This window comes from Schistocerca americana, unplaced genomic scaffold (genome assembly GCF_021461395.2).
Source record: "Schistocerca americana isolate TAMUIC-IGC-003095 unplaced genomic scaffold, iqSchAmer2.1 HiC_scaffold_33, whole genome shotgun sequence".
NCBI lineage: Eukaryota > Metazoa > Arthropoda > Insecta > Orthoptera > Acrididae > Schistocerca > Schistocerca americana.
The window spans coordinates 2,212,574-2,234,219 of NW_025726049.1; positions in this window are offsets into that span (position 1 = coordinate 2,212,574).

Sequence of the window (21,646 nt, forward strand, 5' to 3'; positions counted from 1 at the left end):
GAAAACTGACTCTTCTTACTGTCTATGTTATGAACCTTTCCTGTGACACTAGTTATAGATTCCGATGCCTCACTTCAGGTTTACCGTACCCCTCCGACCTTCTTATTGATGATGTAACACAAAAATTGCATCGGAATTAAACAGAAAAGGCACAATGCCGACTTAAGTACAAGAAAACTGACTCTTCTTACTGTCTATGGTTTTAACCAATCCTGTGACACTAGTTATAGATTCCGATGATTCACTTCATGTATACTAAATCCCTTGGACCTTATTATTGACGATGGATCACAGAAATTGCATCGGAAATAAATACAAAAGGCACAATGCAGACTTAAGTACAAGAAAACTGACTCTTCTTACTCTCTACGTTTTGAACCATTCCTGTGACACTAGTTATAGATTCCGAAGCTTCACTTCATTTTTACTGTACCCCTTCGACATTCTTATTGATGATGAAACGCAGAATTTGCATCGGAATTAAACAGAAAAGGCACAACGCCGACTTAAGTACCAGAAAAGAGACTCTTCTTACTGTCTATGGTTTTAACCTATCCTGTGACACTAGTTATATATTCCGATGCTTCACTTCAGGATTACTGTATCCCTCTGACCCTCTTATTGAAGATGAAACAGAGAAATTGCATCGGAATTAATTATAAAAGGCACAATGGCGACTTAAGTACAGAAAACTGACTCTTATTACTGACTATATTTTGAACCATTCCTGTGTCATTAGTTATAGACTCCGATGCTTCACTTCAGGTTTACTGTATCCCTTGGACCTTCTTATTGACGACGAAACACAGAAATTGCATCAGAATTAAATTGAAAAGCTCAATGCCGACTTAAGTACAAGAAAACTGATTCATCTTTCTGTCTATGTTTTAACCATTCCTGTGACACTAGTTATAGATTCCGATGCTTCACTTCAGGTTTACTGTACCCCTTGGACCTTCTTATTGGCGACGAAACACAGAAATTGCATGGGAAATAAATAGAAAAGCACAATGCCGACTTAAGTACAAGAAAACTGACTCTTCTTACTGTCTATGTTTTGAACCACTCCTGTGACACTTATTATAGATTCCGATGCTTCACTTCAGGTTTACTGTATCCCTCTGACCGTCGTATTGCCCATGAAACACAGAAATTGCATCGGAATTAAATAGAAAAGCACAATGCCGACATAAGTTCAAGAAAACTGACTCTTCTTACTGTCTATGTTTTGAACCACTTCTGTGACACTAGTTATAGATTCCGATGCTTCACATCAGGTTTTCTCTATCACTCTGACCTTCCTATTGACGATAAAACACAGAAATTGCACCGGAATACATACAAAAGGCACAATGCCGACTTAAGTACAAGAAGACTGACTCTTCTTACTGTCTATGTTTTGAACCATTCCTGTGCCACGAGTTATTGATTCCGATGGCTCACTTCAGGATTACTGTATCCCTCTGACCCTCTTATTGACGATGAAACACAGAAATTGCATCGGAATTAAATACAAAAGGCACAAAGCCAACTCAAGTACAAGAAGACTGTCTCTTCTTACTGTCTATGTTTTGAACCATTCCTGTGACACTAGTTATAGATTCCGATGTTTCACTTCAGGTTTACTGTATCCCTATGACCTTCTTATTGACGATGAAATACAGAAATTGCATCGGAATTAAATACAAAAGGCACAATGCCGACTTCAGTACAAGAAAACTGACTCTTCTTACTGTCTATGCCTTGAACCATTCCCGTGACACTAGTTATAGATTCCGATTGTTCACTTTAGGTTTACTGTATGCCTCCGACCTTCTTATTGACGACCAAACACAGAAATTGCATCGGAATTAAATAGAAAAGGCACAATGCCGACTTAAGCACACGGAAACTCACTCTTCTTACTGCTATGATTCGAACCATTCCTGTGACACTAGTTATGGATTCCGATGCTTCACTTCAGGTTTACGTGTCCCTCTGACCGTCTTATTGACGATGAAACACAGAAATTGCACCGGAATTAAATACAAAAGGCACAATGCTGACTCAAGTACAATAAGACTGGCTCTTCTTACTGTCTATGATTTGAACCTTTTCTGTGAGACCGGGCTTAGATTCCGATGCTTCACTTCAGGTTTACTGTATCCCTCTGACCTTCTTATTGACGATGAAACACAAAAATTGCATCGGAATTAAATACAAAAGGCACAATCCCGACTCTAGTACAAGAAGACTGGCTCTTCTTACTGTCTATATTCTGTACCTTTCCCGCGAGACCGGTTTTAGATTCCGATGCTTCGCTTCTGGTATACTGCATCGCTCTGACGTTTTTAATGACGATGAAACGCAGAAATTGCATCGGAATACAAACAAATGGCACAATGCCGACTTAAGTACAAGAAGACTGACTCTTCTTACTGTCTATGCTTTGAACCATTCCTGTGACGCTAGTTATAGATTCCGATGGTTCACTTCAGGTTTACTGTATCCCTCTGACCTTCTTATTGACGATGAAACATAGGAATTGCATAGGAATTAAATACAAAAGGCACAATGCCGACTCTAGTACAAGAAGACTGGCTCTTCTTACTGTCTATGTTTTGAACCTTTCCTGTGAGACCAGTTTTAGATTCTGATGCTTCACTACATGATTACTGTATCCCTTGGACCTTCTTATTGACGACGAAACACTGAAATTGCATCGGAATTAAATAGAAAAGGCACAATGTCGACTTAAGTTCAAGAAAGCTGACTCTTCTTACTGTCTATGGTTCGAACCGTTTCTGTGACACTAGTTATAGATTCCGATGCTTCACTTCAGGTTTACTGTATCCCTCTCACCTTCTTATTGACGATGAAACACTCACATTGCATCGGAATTAAATGCAAAAGACACAACGCCGACTTAACTTTAAGGAAAGTGACTCTTCTTACTGTCTATGCTTTGAACCATTCCTGTGACACTAGTTATAGATTCCGATGCTTCACTTCAGGTTAACTGTACCCCTCCGACCTTCATATTGCTGATGAAACACAGAATTTGCATCGCAATTAAGCAGAAAATTCATAATGCTGACTTAAGTACAAGAAAACTGACTCTTCTTACTGTCTATGGTTTTAACCGTTCCTGTGACACTAGTTATTATTCCAATGCTTCACTTCAGGTTTACTGTATCCCTCTGACCCTCTTATTGACGATGAAAAACAGAAATTGCATCGGAATTAATAAAAAAAGGCACAGTCACGACTCAAGTACAGGAAGACTATCTCTTCTTACTGTTTATGTTTTGAACCATTCCTGTGACACTAGTTATAGATTCCGATGCTTCACTTCAGGTTAACTGTACCCCTCCGACCTTCTTATTGATGATGAAACACAGAATTTGCATCGGAATTAAACAGAAAAGGCACAATGTTGACTTAAGTACAAGAAAACTGACTCTTCTTACTGTCTATGGTTTTAACCATTCCTGTGACACTAGTTATAGATTCCGAAGCTTCACTTCAGTTTTACTGTATCCCTCTGACCGTCGTATTGACGATGAAACGCCGAAATTGCATCGGAATTAAATTCAAAAGCCATTGCCGACTCAAGCACAAGAAGACTGGCATTTCTTACTGCCTATATTTTGAACCTTTCCTGTGAGACCGGTTTTAGATTCCGATGCTTCACTTCAGGTTTACTGTATCCCTTGGACCTTCTTATTGACGACGAAAAATACAAAAATTGCATCGGAATTAAATAGAAAGGGCAATATGCCGACTTAAGTACAAGAAAACTAACTCTTCTTACTGTCTATGTTTTGAACTATTCCTGTGACACTATTTATAGACTCCGATGCTTCAGTTCAGGTTTACTGTTTCCCTCTGACCTTCTTATTATCGATGAAACACAGAAATTGCATCTGAATTAAATACAAAAGGCACAATGCCGACTCAAGTACAAGAAGACTGGCTCATCTTACTGTCTATGTTTTGATCCTTTCCTGTGAGACCGGTTTTAGATTCCGATACTTCACTTGAGGTTTACTGTATCCCTGGACCTTCTTATTGACGATCAAACACAGAAATTGGATCGGAATTAAATACATAAAGCACAATGCCGACTTAAGTACAAGGAGACTGACTCTTCTTACTGTCTATGTTTTGAACCGTTCCTGTGAGACCAGTCTTTGATTTCGATGCTTGACTTCTGGTTTACAGTATCCCTTGGACCTTCTTATTGACGACGAAACACAGAAATTGCATCGGAATTAAGTAGAGAAGGCACAATGCCGATATTAGAACAAGAAAAGAGAGTCTTCTTACTGTCTATGTTTGAACCATTCCTGTGTCACTAGTTATAGATTCCGATGCTTCACTTCAGGTTTACTGTATCCCTCTGACCTTCTTAGTGACGATGAAACACAGAAATTGCATCAGAATTAAATACAAAAGGCACAATGCCGACTCAAGTTCTAGAACACAGGTTCTTATTACTGTCTATGTTTTGAACCTTTCCTGGGTTACCGGTTTTAGATTCCGACCCTTCACTTCAGGTTTACTGTATCCCTTGGACCTTCTTATTGACAACGAAACACAGAAACTGCATCGGAAGTAAATAGAAAAGGCACAATGTCGACTTAAGTACAAGAAAACTGACTCTTCTTACTGTCTATGATTTGAACAATTCCTGTGACACTAGTTATAGATTCCGATGCTTCACTTCAGGTTTACTGTATCCCTCTGACCTTCTTATTGACGATCAAACACAGAAAATTGATCGGAATTAAATACAAAAGGCCCAATGTCGACTTAAGAAGAAGAAAACTGATTCTTCTTACTGTCTATGTTTTAAACCATTCCTGTGACACTAGTTATAGATTCCGATGCTTCACTTCAGGTTTACTGTATCCCTCTGACCTTCATATTAACGAAGAAACACAGATATTGCATCGGAATTAAATACAAAAGGCACAATGAAGAGTGAAGTACAAGCAGTCTTGCTCTTCTTACTGTCTATATTTTGAACCTTTCCTGTGATACCGGTTCTATATTCCGATGCTTCACTTCAGGTTTACTGTATCCCTTGGACCTTCTTAATGACAACGAAACACAGAAATTGCATCCGAATTAAATAGAAAAGGCACAATGCCGACTTAAGTGCAAGAGAACTGAATCTTCTTCCTGTCTATGTTTTGAACCACTACTGTGACACTAGTTATAGGTTCCGATGCATCACTTCAGGTTTACTGTATCCCGCTGACCTTCTTATTGACGATGAACCACAGAAATTGCATCGGAATTAATTACAAAAGGCACAATGCCGACTTAAGTACAAGAAAACTGACTCTTCTTACTGTCTATATTTTGAACCATTCCTGTGACACTAGTTATAGATTCCGATGCTTCACTTCAGGTTTACTGTATCCCTCTGACCTTCTTATTGACGATGAAACACAGAAATTGCATCGGAATTAAATTCAAATGGCATAATGACGACTTAAGTACAAGATGGCTGACTCTTCTTTCTGTCTATGTTTTGAACCGTTCCTGTGACAATAGTTATAGATTCCGATTTTTCACTTCAGGTTTACTGTTTCCCTCTAACATTCTTATTGACGACGAAACACAGAAATTGCATCGAAATTAAATACAAAAGGCACAATGCCGACTTAAGTACCAAAAGACTGACTCTTCTTACTCTCTATATTTTGAACCATTCCGGTGACACTAGTTATAGATTCGGATACTTCACTTCAGGTTTACTGTATCCCTCTGACCTTCTTTTTGAGGATGAAACACAGAAATTGCATCGGAATTAAATACAAAAGGCACAATGCTAACTTTAGTACAAGAAAACTGGCTCTTCTTACTGTCTATGTTTTGAACCATTCCTGTGACACTAGTTATAGATTCCGATGATTCACTTCAGGTTTACAGTATCCCTCTGACCTTCTTATTGTCGATGAAACACAGAAATTGCATCGGAATTATATACAAAAGGCACAATGCCGACTCAAGTACAAGAAGCCTGGCTCTACTTACTTTCTATGTTTTGAACCTTTCCTGTGAGACCGGTTTTAGATTCCGATGCTTCACTACAGGTTTACTGTATCCCTTGGACCTTCTTATTGACGACGAAACACAGAAATTTCATCGGAATTAAATACAAAAAGCACAATGGCGACTTAAGTACAAGAAAACTGACTCTTCTTACTGTCTATGTTATGAACCATTCCTGTGACACTAGTTATAGATTCCGATGCTTCACTTCAGGTTTACTGTATCCCTCTGACCTTCTTATTGACGATGAAACACAGAAATTGCATCGGAATTAAATACAAAAGGCACAATGCCGACTTAAGTACAAGAAAACTGACTCTTCCTACTGTCAATGTTTTGAACCATTCCTGTGACACTAGTTATAGATTCCGATGCTTGACTTCAGGTTTACTGTATCCCTCTGACCTTCTTATTGACGATGAAACACAGAAATTGCATCGGAATTAAATACAAAAGGCACAATGACGACTCAAGTACTAGATCACAGGCTCTTCTTACTGTCTATGTTTTGAACCTTTCCTGGGTTACCGGTTTTAGATTCCGACCCCTCACTTCAGGTTTACTGTATCCCTTAGACCTTCTTAATGACAACGAAACACAGAAACTGCATCGGAAGTAAATAGAAAAGGCACAATGTCGACTTAAGTACAAGAAAACTGACTCTTCTTACTGTCTATGATTTGAACAATTCCTGTGACACTAGTTTTAGATTCCGATGCTTCACTTCAGGTTTACTGTATCCCTTGGACCTTCTTATTGACGACGAAACACAGAAATTGAGTCAGAATTAAATACAAAAGGCACAATGCCGAGTTAAGTACAAGAAACTGACTCTTCTTAGTGTCTATGTTATGAACCATTCCTGTGACACTAGTTATAGATTCCGATGCTTCACTTCAGGTTTACTGTATCCCTCTGACCTTCTTATTGACGATCAAACACAGAAAATTGATCGGAATTAAATACAAAAGGCACAATGCCGACTCAAGTACAAGAAGACTGGCTCTTCTTAGTGTCTATGCTTTGAACCATTCCTGTGATACTAGTTATAGATTCCGATGCTTCACTTCGGGTTTACTGTATCCCTCTGACAGTCTTATTGACGATGAAACACAGAAATTGCATCGGAATTAAATACCAAAGGCACAATGAAGAGTGAAGTACAAGCAGTCTTGCTCTTCTTACTGTCTATACTTTGAACCTTTCCTGTGATACCGGTTCTATATTCCGATGCTTCACTTCAGGTTTACTGTATCCCTTGGACCTTCTTAATGACAACGAAACACAGAAATTGCATCGGAATTAAATAGAAAAGGCACAATGCCGACTTAAGTGCAAGAGAACTGAATCTTCTTCCTGTCTATGTTTTGAACCACTACTGTGACACTAGTAATAGATTCCGATGCATCACTTCAGGTTCACTGTATCCCTCTGACCTTCTTATTGACGATGAAACACAGAAATTGCATCGGAATTAAATACAAAAGGCCCAATGTCGACTTAAGTACAAGAAAACTGATTCTTCTTACTGTCTATGTTTTAAACCATTCCTGTGACACTAGTTATAGATTCGGATGCTTCACTTCAGGTTTACTGTATCCCTCTGACCTTCATATTGACGATGAAACACAGATATTGCATCGGAATTAAATACAAAAGGCACAATGAAGAGTGAAGTACAAGCAGTCTTGCTCTTCTTACTGTTTATATTTTGAACCTTTCCTGTGATACCGGTTCTATATTCCGATGCTTCACCTCAGGTTTACTGTATCCCTTGGACCTTCTTAATGACGACGAAACACAGAAATTGCATCGGAATTAAATAGAAAAGGCACAATGGCGACTTAAGTGCAAGAGAACTGAATCTTCTTCCTGTCTATGTTTTGAACCACTACTGTGACACTAGTTATAGGTTCCGATGCATCACTTCAGGTTTACTGTATCCCGCTGACCTTCTTATTGACGATGAACCACAGAAATTGCATCGGAATTAATTACAAAAGGCACAATGCCGACTTAAGTACAAGAAAACTGACTCTTCTTACTGTCTATATTTTGAACCATTCCTGTGACACTAGTTATAGATTCCGATGCTTCACTTCAGGTTTACTGTATCCCTCTGACCTTCTTATTGACGATGAAACACAGAAAATGCATCGGAATTAAATACAAAAGGCACAATGCCGACGTAAGTACAAGAAGACTGGCTCTTCTTACTGTCTATGTTTTGAACCACTCCTGTGACACTAGTTATAGATTCCGATGCTTCACTTCAGGTTTACTGTATCCCTCTGATCTTTTTATTGACGATGAAACACAGATATTGCATCGGAATTAAATTCAATAGGCATAATCCCGACTTAAGTACAAGATGATTGACTCTTCTTTCTGTCTATGTTTTGAACCGTTCCTGTGACACTAGTTATAGATTCCGATGTTTCACTTCAGGTTTACTGTTTCCCTCTAACATTCTTATTGACGACGAAACACAGAAATTGCATCGAAATTAAATACAAAAGGCACAATGCCGACTTAAGTACCAAAAGACTGACTCTTCTTACTGTCTATGTTTTGAATCATTCCTGTGGCACTAGTTATAGATTCCGATGCTTCACTTTAGGTTTACTGCATCCCTCTTACCTTCTTTTTGACGATCCAACACAGAAAATTGATCGGAATTAAATACGAAAGACACAATGCCGACTCAAGTACAAGAAGACTGGCTCTTCTTACTGTCTATGTTTTAAACCATTCCTGTGACACTAGTTATAGATTCCGATGCTTCACTTCAGGTTTACTGTACACAGCTGAGCTTCTTATTGACGATGAAACGCAGAAATTGCATCGGAATTAAATACAAAAGGTACAATGCCCTACTTAAGTACAAGAAGACTGACTATTCTAACTGTCTATGTTTTGAATCACTCCTGTGACACAAGTTATAGTTTCCGATGCTTCACTTCAGTTTTACTGTATCCCTCTGACCTTCTTATTGACGATGAAACACAGAAATTGCATCGGAATTAAATACAAAAAGCAGAATGCCGTCTTAAGTACAAGAAGACTGACTCTTCCTACTGCCTATGTTTTGAACCATTCCTGTGACACAAGTTTTAGATTCGGATGCTTCACTTCGGGTTCACTGTATCCCCCTGACCTTCATATTGACGAAGAAACACAGAAATTGCATCGGAATTAAATACAAATGGCACAATGCCGACTCAAGTACTAGAAGACTGACTTAGCTTACTGCCTATGTTTTGAACCATTCCTATGACACTAGTTATAGACTCCGATGCTTCACATCAGGTTTACTGTATCCCTCAGACCGTCGTATTGACGATGAAACACAGAAATTGCATCGGAATTACATACAAAAGGCACAATGCCGACTCGAGTACAAGAAGACTGGCTCTTCTTCCTGTCTATGTTTTGAACCATTCCTGTGACACTTGTTATAGATTCCGATGCTTCACTTCAGGTCTACTGTATCCAGATGACCTTCTTATTGACGATGAAACACAGAAATTGCATCGGAATTAAATACAAATGGCACAATGCCGACTTAAGTACAAGAAGACTGACTCTTCTTACTGTCTATGCTTTGAACCATTCCTGTGACACTAGTTATAGATTCCGAAGCTTCACTTCAGTTTTACTGTATCCCTCTGACCTTCGTATTGACGTTGAAACACAGATATAGCATCGGAATTATATACAAAAGGCACAAAGCCAAATCAAGTACTAGGAGACTGACTCTTCTTACTGTCTGTGTTTTGAACCATTCCTGTGAGACCGGTTTTAGATTCCGAAGCTTCATTTCAGGTTTACTGTATCCCTTGGACCTTCTTATTGACGACGAAAAATACAGAAATTGCATCGGAATTAAATAGAAACGGCACAATGCCGACTTAAGTACAAGAAAACTAACTCTTCTTACTGTCTATGATTTGAACTATTCCTGTCACACTAGTTATAGATTCCGATGCTTCACTTCAGGTTTACTGTTTCCTTCTGACCTTCTTATTGACGATGAAACACAGAAATTGCATCTGAATTAAATACAAAAGGCACAATGCCGACTCAAGTACAAGAAGACTGCCTCTTCTTACTGTCTATGTTTTGAACCTTATCTGTGAGACCGGTTTTAGATTCCGATGCTTCACTTCACGTTTACTGTATCCCTGGGACCTTCTTATTGACGATCAAACACAGAAATCGCATCGGAATTAAATACAAAAGGCCCAATGCCGACTTAAGTACAAGAAGACTGACTCTTCTTACTGTCTATGCTTTGAACCATTCCTGTGACACTAGTTATAGATTCCGATACTTCACTTCAGGTTTACTGTATCCCTTGGACCTTCTTATTGACGACGAGACACAGAAATTGCATCGGAATTAAACACAAAAGGCACAATGCCGACTTAAGTACAAGAAATCTGATTCTTCTTACAGTCTATGTTTTGAACCTTTCCTGTGAGACCAGTCTTTGATTTTGATGCTTGACTTCAGGTCTACAGTATCCCTTGGACCTTCTTATTGACGACGAAACACAGAAATTGCATCGGAATTAAATAGAAAAGGCACAATGCCGACTTTAGAACAAGAAAACAGAGTCTTCTTACTGTCTATGTTTGAACCACTCCTGTGACACCAGTTATAGATTCCGATGCTTCACTTCAGGTTTACTGTATCCCTCTGACCTTCTTCTTGACGATGAAACACAGAAATTGCATCAGAATTAAATACAAAAGGCACAATGCCGACTCAAGTAAAAGAAGACTGGCTCTACTTACTTTCTATGATTTGAACCTTTCCTGTGAGACCGGTTTTAGATTCCGATGCTTCACTTCAGGTTTACTGTATCCCTTGGACCTTCTTAATGACGACGAAACACAGAAATTGCATCGGAATTAAATAGAAAAGGCACAATGTTGACTTAAGTGCAAGAGAACTGAATCTTCTTCCTGTCTATGTTTTGAACCACTACTGTGACACTAGTTATAGGTTCCGATGCAACACTTCAGGTTTACTATATCCCGCTGACCTTATTATTGACGATGAACCACAGAAATTGCATCGGAATTAATTACAAAAGGCACAATGCCGACTTAAGTACAAGAAAACTGACTCTTCTTACTGTCTATATGTTGAACCATTCCTGTGACACTAGTTATAGATTCCGATGTTTCACTTCAGGTTTACTGTTTCCCTCTAACATTCTTATTGACGTCGAAACACAGAAATTGCATCGAAATTAAATACAAAAGGCTCAATGCCGACTCAAGTACTAGAAGACTGACTTTTCTTACTGCCTATGTTTTGAACCATTCCTGTGACACTAGTTATAGACTCCGATGCTTCACATCAGGTTTACTGTATCCCTCAGACCGTTGTATTGACGATGAAACACAGAAATTGCATCGGAATTAAATACAAAAGGCACAATGCCGACTCGAGTACAAGAAGACTGGCTCTTCTTCCTGTCTATGTTTTGAACCATTCCTGCGACACTAGTTATAGATTCCGATGCTTCACTTCAGGACTACTGTATCCAGCTGACCTTCTTATTGACGATGAAACACAGAAATTGCATCGGAAATAAATACAAATGGCACAATGCTGACTTAAGTACAAGAAGACTGACGCTTCTCACTGTCTATGCTTTGAACCATTCCTGTGACACTAGTTATAGATTCCGAAGCTTCACTTCAGTTTTACTGTATCCCTCTGACCTTCGTATTGACGATGAAACACAGATATTGCATCGGAATTAAATTCAAAAGCACAATGCCGTCTCAAGCACAAGAAGACTGGCTCTTCTTACTGCCTATGTTTTGAACCATTCCTGTGACACTAGTTATAGATTCCGAAGCTTCACTTCAGTTTTACTGTATCCCTCTGACCTTCGTATTGACGTTGAAACACAGATATAGCATCGGAATTATATACAAAAGGCACAAAGCCAAATCAAGTACTAGGAGACTGACTCTTCTTACTGTCTGTGTTTTGAACCATTCCTGTGAGACCGGTTTTAGATTCCGAAGCTTCACTTCAGGTTTACTGTATCCCTTGGACCTTCTTATTGACGACGAAAAATACAGAAATTGCATCGGAATTAAATAGAAACGGTACAATGCCGACTTAAGTACAAGAAAACTAACTCTTCTTACTGTCTATGATTTGAACTATTCCTGTCACACTAGTTATAGATTCCGATGCTTCACTTCAGGTTTACTGTTTCCTTCTGACCTTCTTATTGACGATGAAACACAGAAATTGCATCTGAATTAAATACAAAAGGCACAATGCCGACTCAAGTACAAGAAGACTGCCTCTTCTTACTGTCTATGTTTTGAACCTTATCTGTGAGACCGGTTTTAGATTCCGATGCTTCACTTCACGTTTACTGTATCCCTGGGACCTTCTTATTGACGATCAAACACAGAAATCGCATCGGAATTAAATACAAAAGGCCCAATGATGACTTAAGTACAAGAAGACTGACTCTTCTTACTGTCTATGCTTTGAACCATTCCTGTGACACTAGTTATAGATTCCGATACTTCACTTCAGGTTTACTGTATCCCTTGGACCTTCTTATTGACGACGAAACACAGAAATTGCATCGGAATTAAACACAAAAGGCACATTGCCGACTTAAGTACAAGAAATCTGATTCTTCTTACAGTCTATGTTTTGAACCTTTCCTGTGAGACCAGTCTTTGATTTTGATGCTTGACTTCAGGTCTACAGTATCCCTTGGACCTTCTTATTGACGACGAAACACAGAAATTGCATCGGAATTAAATAGAAAAGGCACAATGCCGACTTTAGAACAAGAAAACAGAGTCTTCTTACTGTCTATGTTTGAACCACTCCTGTGACACCAGTTATAGATTCCGATGCTTCACTTCAGGTTTACTGTATCCCTCTGACCTTCTTATTGACGATGAAACACAGTAATTGCATCAGAATTAAATACAAAAGGCACAATGCCGACTCAAGTAAAAGAAGACTGGCTCTACTTACTTTCTATGATTTGAACCTTTCCTGTGAGACCGGTTTTAGATTCCGATGCTTCACTTCAGGTTTACTGTATCCCTTGGACCTTCTTAATGACGACGAAACACAGAAATTGCATCGGAATTAAATAGAAAAGGCACAATGCCGACTTAAGTGCAAGAGAACTGAATCTTCTTCCTGTCTATGTTTTGAACCACTACTGTGACACTAGTTATAGGTTCCGATGCATCACTTGAGGTTTACTATATCCCGCTGACCTTCTTATTGACGATGAACCACAGAAATTGCATCGGAATTAATTACAAAAGGCACAATGCCGACTTAAGTACAAGAAAACTGACTCTTCTTACTGTCTATATTTTGAACCATTCCTGTGACACTAGTTATAGATTCCGATGTTTCACTTCAGGTTTACTGTTTCCCTCTAACATTCTTATTGACGACGAAACACAGAAATTGCATCGAAATTAAATACAAAAGGCACAATGCCGACTCAAGTACTAGAAGACTGACTTTTCTTACTGCCTATGTTTTGAACCATTCCTGTGACACTAGTTATAGACTCCGATGCTTCACATCAGGTTTACTGTATCCCTCAGACCGTTGTATTGACGATGAAACACAGAAATTGCATCGGAATTAAATACAAAAGGCACAATGCCGACTCGAGTACAAGAAGACTGGCTCTTCTTCCTGTCTATGTTTTGAACCATTCCTGCGACACTAGTTATAGATTCCGATGCTTCACTTCAGGACTACTGTATCCAGCTGACCTTCTTATTGACGATGAAACACAGAAATTGCATCGGAAATAAATACAAATGGCACAATGCTGACTTAAGTACAAGAAGACTGACGCTTCTTACTGTCTATGCTTTGAACCATTCCTGTGACACTAGTTATAGATTCCGAAGCTTCACTTCAGTTTTACTGTATCCCTCTGACCTTCGTATTGACGATGAAACACAGATATTGCATCGGAATTAAATTCAAAAGCACAATGCCGACTCAAGCACAAGAAGACTGGCTCTTCTTACTGCCTATGATTTGAACCTTTCCTGTGAGACCGGTTTTAGATTCCGATGCTTCACTTCAGGTTTACTGTATCCCTTGGACCTTCTTATTGACGACGAAAAATACAGCAATTGCATCGGAATTAAATAGCAAAGGCACAATGCCGACTTAAGTACAAGAAAACTAACACTTCTTACTGTCTATGTTTTGAACTATTCCTGTGACACTAGTTATAGACACCGATTCTTCACTTCAGGCTTACTGTTTCCCTCTGACCTTCTTATTGACGATGAAACACAGAAATTGCATCTGAATTAAATACAAAAGGCACAATGCCGACTCAAATACAAGAAGACTGGCTCTTCTTACTGTCAATGTTTTGAACCTTTCCTGTGAGACCGGTTTTAGATTCCGATGCTTCACTTCAGGTTTACTGTATCCATGGACCTTCTTATTGACGATCAAACACAGAAATTGCATCGGAATTAAATACAAAACGCACAATGCCGACTTAAGTACAAGAAGACTGGCTCTACTAACTTTCTATGTTTTGAACCTTTCCTGTGAGACCGGTTTTAGATTCCGATGCTTCACTTCAGGTTTACTGTATCTCTTGGACCTTCTTATTGACGACGAAACACAGAAATTGCATCGGAATTAAATACAAAAGGCACAATGCCGACTTAAGTACAAGAAAACTGACTCTTCTTACTGTCTATGCTTTGAACCATTCCTGTGACACTAGTTATAGATTCCGATGCTTCACTTCAGGTTTACTGTATCCCTCTGACCTTCTTATTGACGATGAAATACAGAAATTGCATCAGAATTAAATACAAAAGGCACAATGCCGACTTAAGTACAAGAAAACTGATTCTTCTTACTGACTATGCTTTGAACCTTTCCTGTGAGACCAGTCTTTGATTTTGATGCTTGACTTCAGGTTTACAGCATCCCTTGGACCTTCTTATTGACGACAAAACACAGAAATTGCATCGGAATTAAATAGAGAAGGCACAATGCCTACTTTAGAACAAGAAAACAGAGTCTTCTTACTGTCTATGTTTGAACCATTCCTGTGACACTAGTTATAGATTCCGATGCTTCACTTCAGGTTTACTGTATCCCTGTGACCTTCTTATTGACAATGAAACACAGAAATTGCATCAGAATTAAATACAAAAGGCACAATGCCGACTCAAGTACAAGAAGACTGGCTCTACTTACTTTCTATGTTTTGAACCTTTCCTGTGAGACCGGTTTTAGATTCCGATGCTTCACTTCAGGTTTACTGTCTCTCTTGGACCTTCTTATTGACGACGAAACACAGAAATTGCATCGGAATTAAATACAAAACGCACAATGCCGACTTAAGTACAAGAAAACTGACTCTTCTTACTGTCTATGTTATGAACCATTCCTGTGACACTAGTTATAAATTCCGATGCTTCACTTCAGGTTTACTGTATCCCTCTGACCTTCTTATTGACGATGAAACACAGAAATTGCATCGGAATTAAACACAAAAGGCACAATGCCGACTTAAGTACAAGAAAACTGATTCTTCTTACTGTCTATGTTTTTAACCATTCCTGTGACACTAGTTATAGATTCCGATGCTTCACTTCAGGTTTACTGTATCCCTCTGACCGCCTTATTGACGATGAAACACAGAAAATGCATCGGAATTGAATACAAAAGGCACAATGCCGACTCAAGTACTAGAAGACAGGCTCTTCTTACTGTCTATGTTTTGAACCTTTCCTGGGTTACCGGTTTTAGATTCAGACCGTTCACTTCAGGTTTACTGTATCCCTTGGACCTTCTTATTGACAACGAAACACAGAAACTGCATCGGAAGTAAATAGAAAAGGCACACTGTCGACTTAAGTACAAGAAAACTGACTCTTCTTACTGTCTATGATTTGAACAATTCCTGTGACACTAGTTTTAGATTCCGATGCTTCACTTCAGGTTTACTGTATCCCTTGGACCTTCTTATTGACGACGGAACACAGAAATTGCATCGGAATTAAACACAAAAGGCACAATGCCGACTTAAGTACCAAGACACTGACTCTTCTTACTCTCTATATTTTGAACCATTCCTGTGACACTAGTTATAGATTCCGATACTTCACTTCAGGTTTACTGTATCCCTCTGACCTTCTTATTGAGGATGAATCACGGAAATTGCATCGGAATTAAACACAAAAGGCACAATGCCGACTTTAGTACAAGAAAACTGATTCTTCTTACTGTCTATGTTTTGAACCATTCCTGTGACACTAGTTATAGATTCCGATGCTTCACTTCAGGTTTACTGTATACGTCTGACCTTCTTATTGACGATGAAACACAGAAATTGCATCGGAATTGAATACAAGAGGAACAATGCCGACTCAAGCACAAGAAGACTGGCTCCTCTTACTGTCTATGTTTTGAACCATTCCTGTGACACTAGTTATAGATTCCGATGCTTCACTTCAGGTTTACAGTATCCCTCTGACCTTCTTATTGACGATGAAACACAGAAATTGCATCGGAATTATATACAAAAGGCACAATGCCGACTTAAGTACAAGAAGACTGACTCTTCTTACTGTCTATGATTTGAATCATTCCTGTGGCACTAGTTATAGATTCCGATGCTTCATTTCAGGTTTACTGTATCCCTCTTACCTTCTTATTGACGATCAAACACAGAAAATTGATCGGATTAAATACTAAAGGCACAGTGCCGACTCAAGTACAAGAAGACTGGCTCTTCTAACTGTCTATGTTTTGAACCATTCCTGTGACACTAGTTATAGATTCCGATGCTTCACTTCAGGTTTACTGTATCCAGCTGACCTTCTTATTGACGATGAAACGCAGAAATTGCATCGGAATTAAATACATAAGGTACAATGCCCTACTTAAGTACAAGAAGACTGACTCATCTTACTGTCTATGTTTTGAATCACTCCTGTGACACAAGTTATAGATTCCGATGCTCAACTTCATGTTTACTGTATCCGTCTGACCTTCATATTGACGATGAAACACAGATATTGCATCGGAATTAAATACAAAAGGCACAATGAAGAGTGAAGTACAAGCAGTCTTGCTCTTCTTACTGTCTATATTTTGAACCTTTCCTGTGATACCGGTTCTATATTCCGATGCTTCACCTCAGGTTTACTGTATCCCTTGGCCCTTCTTAATGACGACGAAACACAGAAATTGCATCGGAATTAAATAGAAAAGGCACAATGCCGACTTAAGTGCAAGAGAACTGAATCTTCTTCCTGTCTATGTTTTGAACCACTACTGTGACACTAGTTATAGGTTCCGATGCATCACTTCGAGTTTACTATATCCCGCTGACCTTCTTATTGACGATGAACCACAGAAATTGCATCGGAATTAATTACAAAAGGCACAATGCCGACTTAAGTACAAGAAAACTGACTCTTCTTACTGTCTATATTTTGAACCATTCCTGTGACACTAGTTATAGATTCCGATGTTTCACTTCAGGTTTACTGTTTCCCTCTAACATTCTTATTGACGACGAAACACAGAAATTGCATCGAAATTAAATACAAAAGGCACAATGCCGACTCAAGTACTAGAAGACTGACTTTTCTTACTGCCTATGTTTTGAACCATTCCTGTGACACTAGTTATAGACTCCGATGCTTCACATCAGGTTTACTGTATCCCTCAGACCGTTGTATTGACGATGAAACACAGAAATTGCATCGGAATTAAATACAAATGGCACAATGCCGACTCGAGTACAAGAAGACTGGCTCTTCTTCCTGTCTATGTTTTGAACCATTCCTGCGACACTAGTTATAGATTCCGATGCTTCACTTCAGGACTACTGTATCCAGCTGACCTTCTTATTGACGATGAAACACAGAAATTGCATCGGAAATAAATACAAATGGCACAATGCTGACTTAAGTACAAGAAGACTGACGCTTCTTACTGTCTATGCTTTGAACCATTCCTGTGACACTAGTTATAGATTCCGAAGCTTCACTTCAGTTTTACTGTATCCCTCTGACCTTCGTATTGACGATGAAACACAGATATTGCATCGGAATTAAATTCAAAAGCACAATGCCGACTCAAGCACAAGAAGACTGGCTCTTCTTACTGCCTATGATTTGAACCTTTCCTGTGAGACCGGTTTTAGGTTCCGATGCTTCACTTCAGGTTTACTGTATCCCTTGGACCTTCTTATTGACGACGAAAAATACAGCAATTGCATCGGAATTAAATAGCAAAGGCACAATGCCGACTTAAGTACAAGAAAACTAACACTTCTTACTGTCTATGTTTTGAACTATTCCTGTGACACTAGTTATAGACTCCGATTCTTCACTTCAGGCTTACTGTTTCCCTCTGACCTTCTTATTGACGATGAAACACAGAAATTGCATCTGAATTAAATACAAAAGGCACAATGCCGACTCAAATACAAGAAGACTGGCTCTTCTTACTGTCAATGTTTTGAACCTTTCCTGTGAGACCGGTTTTAGATTGCGATGCTTCACTTCAGGTTTACTGTATCCATGGACCTTCTTATTGACGATCAAACACAGAAATTGCATCGGAATTAAATACAAAACGCACAATGCCGACTTAAGTACAAGAAGACTGGCTCTACTAACTTTCTATGTTTTGAACCTTTCCTGTGAGACCGGTTTTAGATTCCGATGCTTCACTTCAGGTTTACTGTATCTCTTGGACCTTCTTATTGACGACGAAACACAGAAATTGCATCGGAATTAAATACAAAAGGCACAATGCCGACTTAAGTACAAGAAAACTGACTCTTCTTACTGTCTATGCTTTGAACCATTCCTGTGACACTAGTTATAGATTCCGATGCTTCACTTCAGGTTTACTGTATCCCTCTGACCTTCTTATTGACGATGAAATACAGAAATTGCATCAGAATTAAATACAAAAGGCACAATGCCGACTTAAGTACAAGAAAACTGATTCTTCTTACTGACTATGCTTTGAACCTTTCCTGTGAGACCAGTCTTTGATTTTGATGCTTGACTTCAGGTTTACAGCATCCCTTGGACCTTCTTATTGACGACAAAACACAGAAATTGCATCGGAATTAAATAGAGAAGGCACAATGCCTACTTTAGAACAAGAAAACAGAGTCTTCTTACTGTCTATGTTTGAACCATTCCTGTGACACTAGTTATAGATTCCGATGCTTCACTTCAGGTTTACTGTATCCCTGTGACCTTCTTATTGACAATGAAACACAGAAATTGCATCAGAATTAAATACAAAAGGCACAATGCCGACTCAAGTACAAGAAGACTGGCTCTACTTACTTTCTATGTTTTGAACCTTTCCTGTGAGACCGGTTTTAGATTCCGATGCTTCACTTCAGGTTTACTGTCTCTCTTGGACCTTCTTATTGACGACGAAACACAGAAATTGCATCGGAATTAAATACAAAAGGCACAATGCCGACTTAAGTACAAGAAAACTGATTCTTCTTACTGTCGATGTTATGAACCATTCCTGTGACACTAGTTATAAATTCCGATGCTTCACTTCAGGTTTACTGTATCCCTCTGACCTTCTTATTGACGATGAAACACAGAAATTGCTTCGGAATTAAACACAAAAGGCACAATGCCGACTTAAGTACAAGAAAACTGATTCTTCTTACTGTCTATGTTTTTAACCATTCCTGTGACACTAGTTATAGATTCCGATGCTTCTCTTCAGGTTTACTGTATCCCTCTGACCGTCTTATTGACGATGAAACACAGAAATTGCATCGGAATTGAATACAAAAGGCACAATGCCGACTCAAGTACTAGAAGACAGGCTCTTCTTACTGTCTATGTTTTGAACCTTTCCTGGGTTACCGGTTTTAGATTCAGACCGTTCACTTCAGGTTTACTGTATCCCTTGGACCTTCTTATTGACAACGAAACACAGAAACTGCATCGGAAGTAAATAGAAAAGGCACACTGTCGACTTAAGTACAAGAAAACTGACTCTTCTTACTGTCTATGATTTGAACAATTCCTGTGACACTAGTTTTAGATTCCGATGCTTCACTTCAGGTTTACTGTATCCCTTGGACCTTCTTATTGACGACGAAACACAGAAATTGAATCGGAATTAAATACAAAAGGCACAATGCCGACTTAAGTACAAGAAACTGACTTTTCTTACTGTCTATGTTATGAACCATTCCTGGGACACTAGTTATAGATTCCGATGCTTCACTTCAGGTTTACTGTATCCCTCTGACCATTTTATTGACGATAAAACACAGAAATTGCATCGGAATTAAATACCAAAGGCACAATGCCGACTTAAGTACAAGAAAACTGATTCTTGTTACTGTCTATGTTTTTAACCATTCCTGTGACACTAGTTATAGATTCCGATGCTTCACTTCAGGTTTACTGTATCCCTCTGACCGTCTTATTGACGATGAAACGCAGAAATGGCATCGGAATTAAATACAAAAGGCACAATGCCGACTTAAGTACAAGAAAATTAATTCTTCTTATTGCCTATGTTTTGAACCATTCCTGTGACACTAGTTATAGATTCCGATGACTCACTTCAGGAATACTGTATCCCTCTGACCTTCTTATTGACGATGAAACACAGAAATTGCATCGGAATTATATACAAAAGGCACAATGCCGACTGAAGTACAAGAAGACTGACTCTTCTTACTGTCTATTTTTTGAATCATTCCTGTGGCACTAGTTATAGATTCCGATGCCTCACTTCAGGTTTACTATATCCCTCTTACCTTCTTATTGACGATCAAACACAGAAAATTGATCGGAATTAAATACGAAATGCACAATGCCGCCTCAAGTACAAGAAGACTGGCTCTTCTCACTGTCTATGTTTTAAACCATTCCTGTGACACTAGTTATAGATTCCGATGCTTCACTTCAGGTTTACTGTATCCAGCTGACCTTCTTATTGACGATGAAACGCAGAAATTGCATCGGAATTAAATACAAAAGGTACAATGCCCTACTTAAGTACAAGAAGACTGACTCATCTCACTGTCTATGTTTTGAATCACTCCTGTGACACAAGTTATAGATTCTGATGCTTCACTTCAATTTTACTGTATCCCTCTGACATTCTTATTGACGATGAAACACAGAAATTGCATCGGAATTAAATACAAAAAGCTGAATGCCGTCTTAAGTACAAGAAGACTGACTCTTCCTACTTCCTATGTTTTGAACCATTCCTGTGACACTAGTTTTAGATTCGGATGCTTCACTTCAGGTTTACCGTATCCCCCTGACCTTCATATTGACGATGAAACACAGAAATTGCATCGGAATTAAATTCAAAAGGCACAATGCCGACTCAAGTACTAGAAGACTGACTTTTCTTACTGCCTATGTTTTGAACCATTCCTGTGACACTAGTTATAGACTCCGATGCTTCACATCAGGTTTACTGTATCCCTCAGACCGTCGTATTGACGATGAAACACAGAAATTGCATCGGAATTAAATACAAAAGGCACAATGCC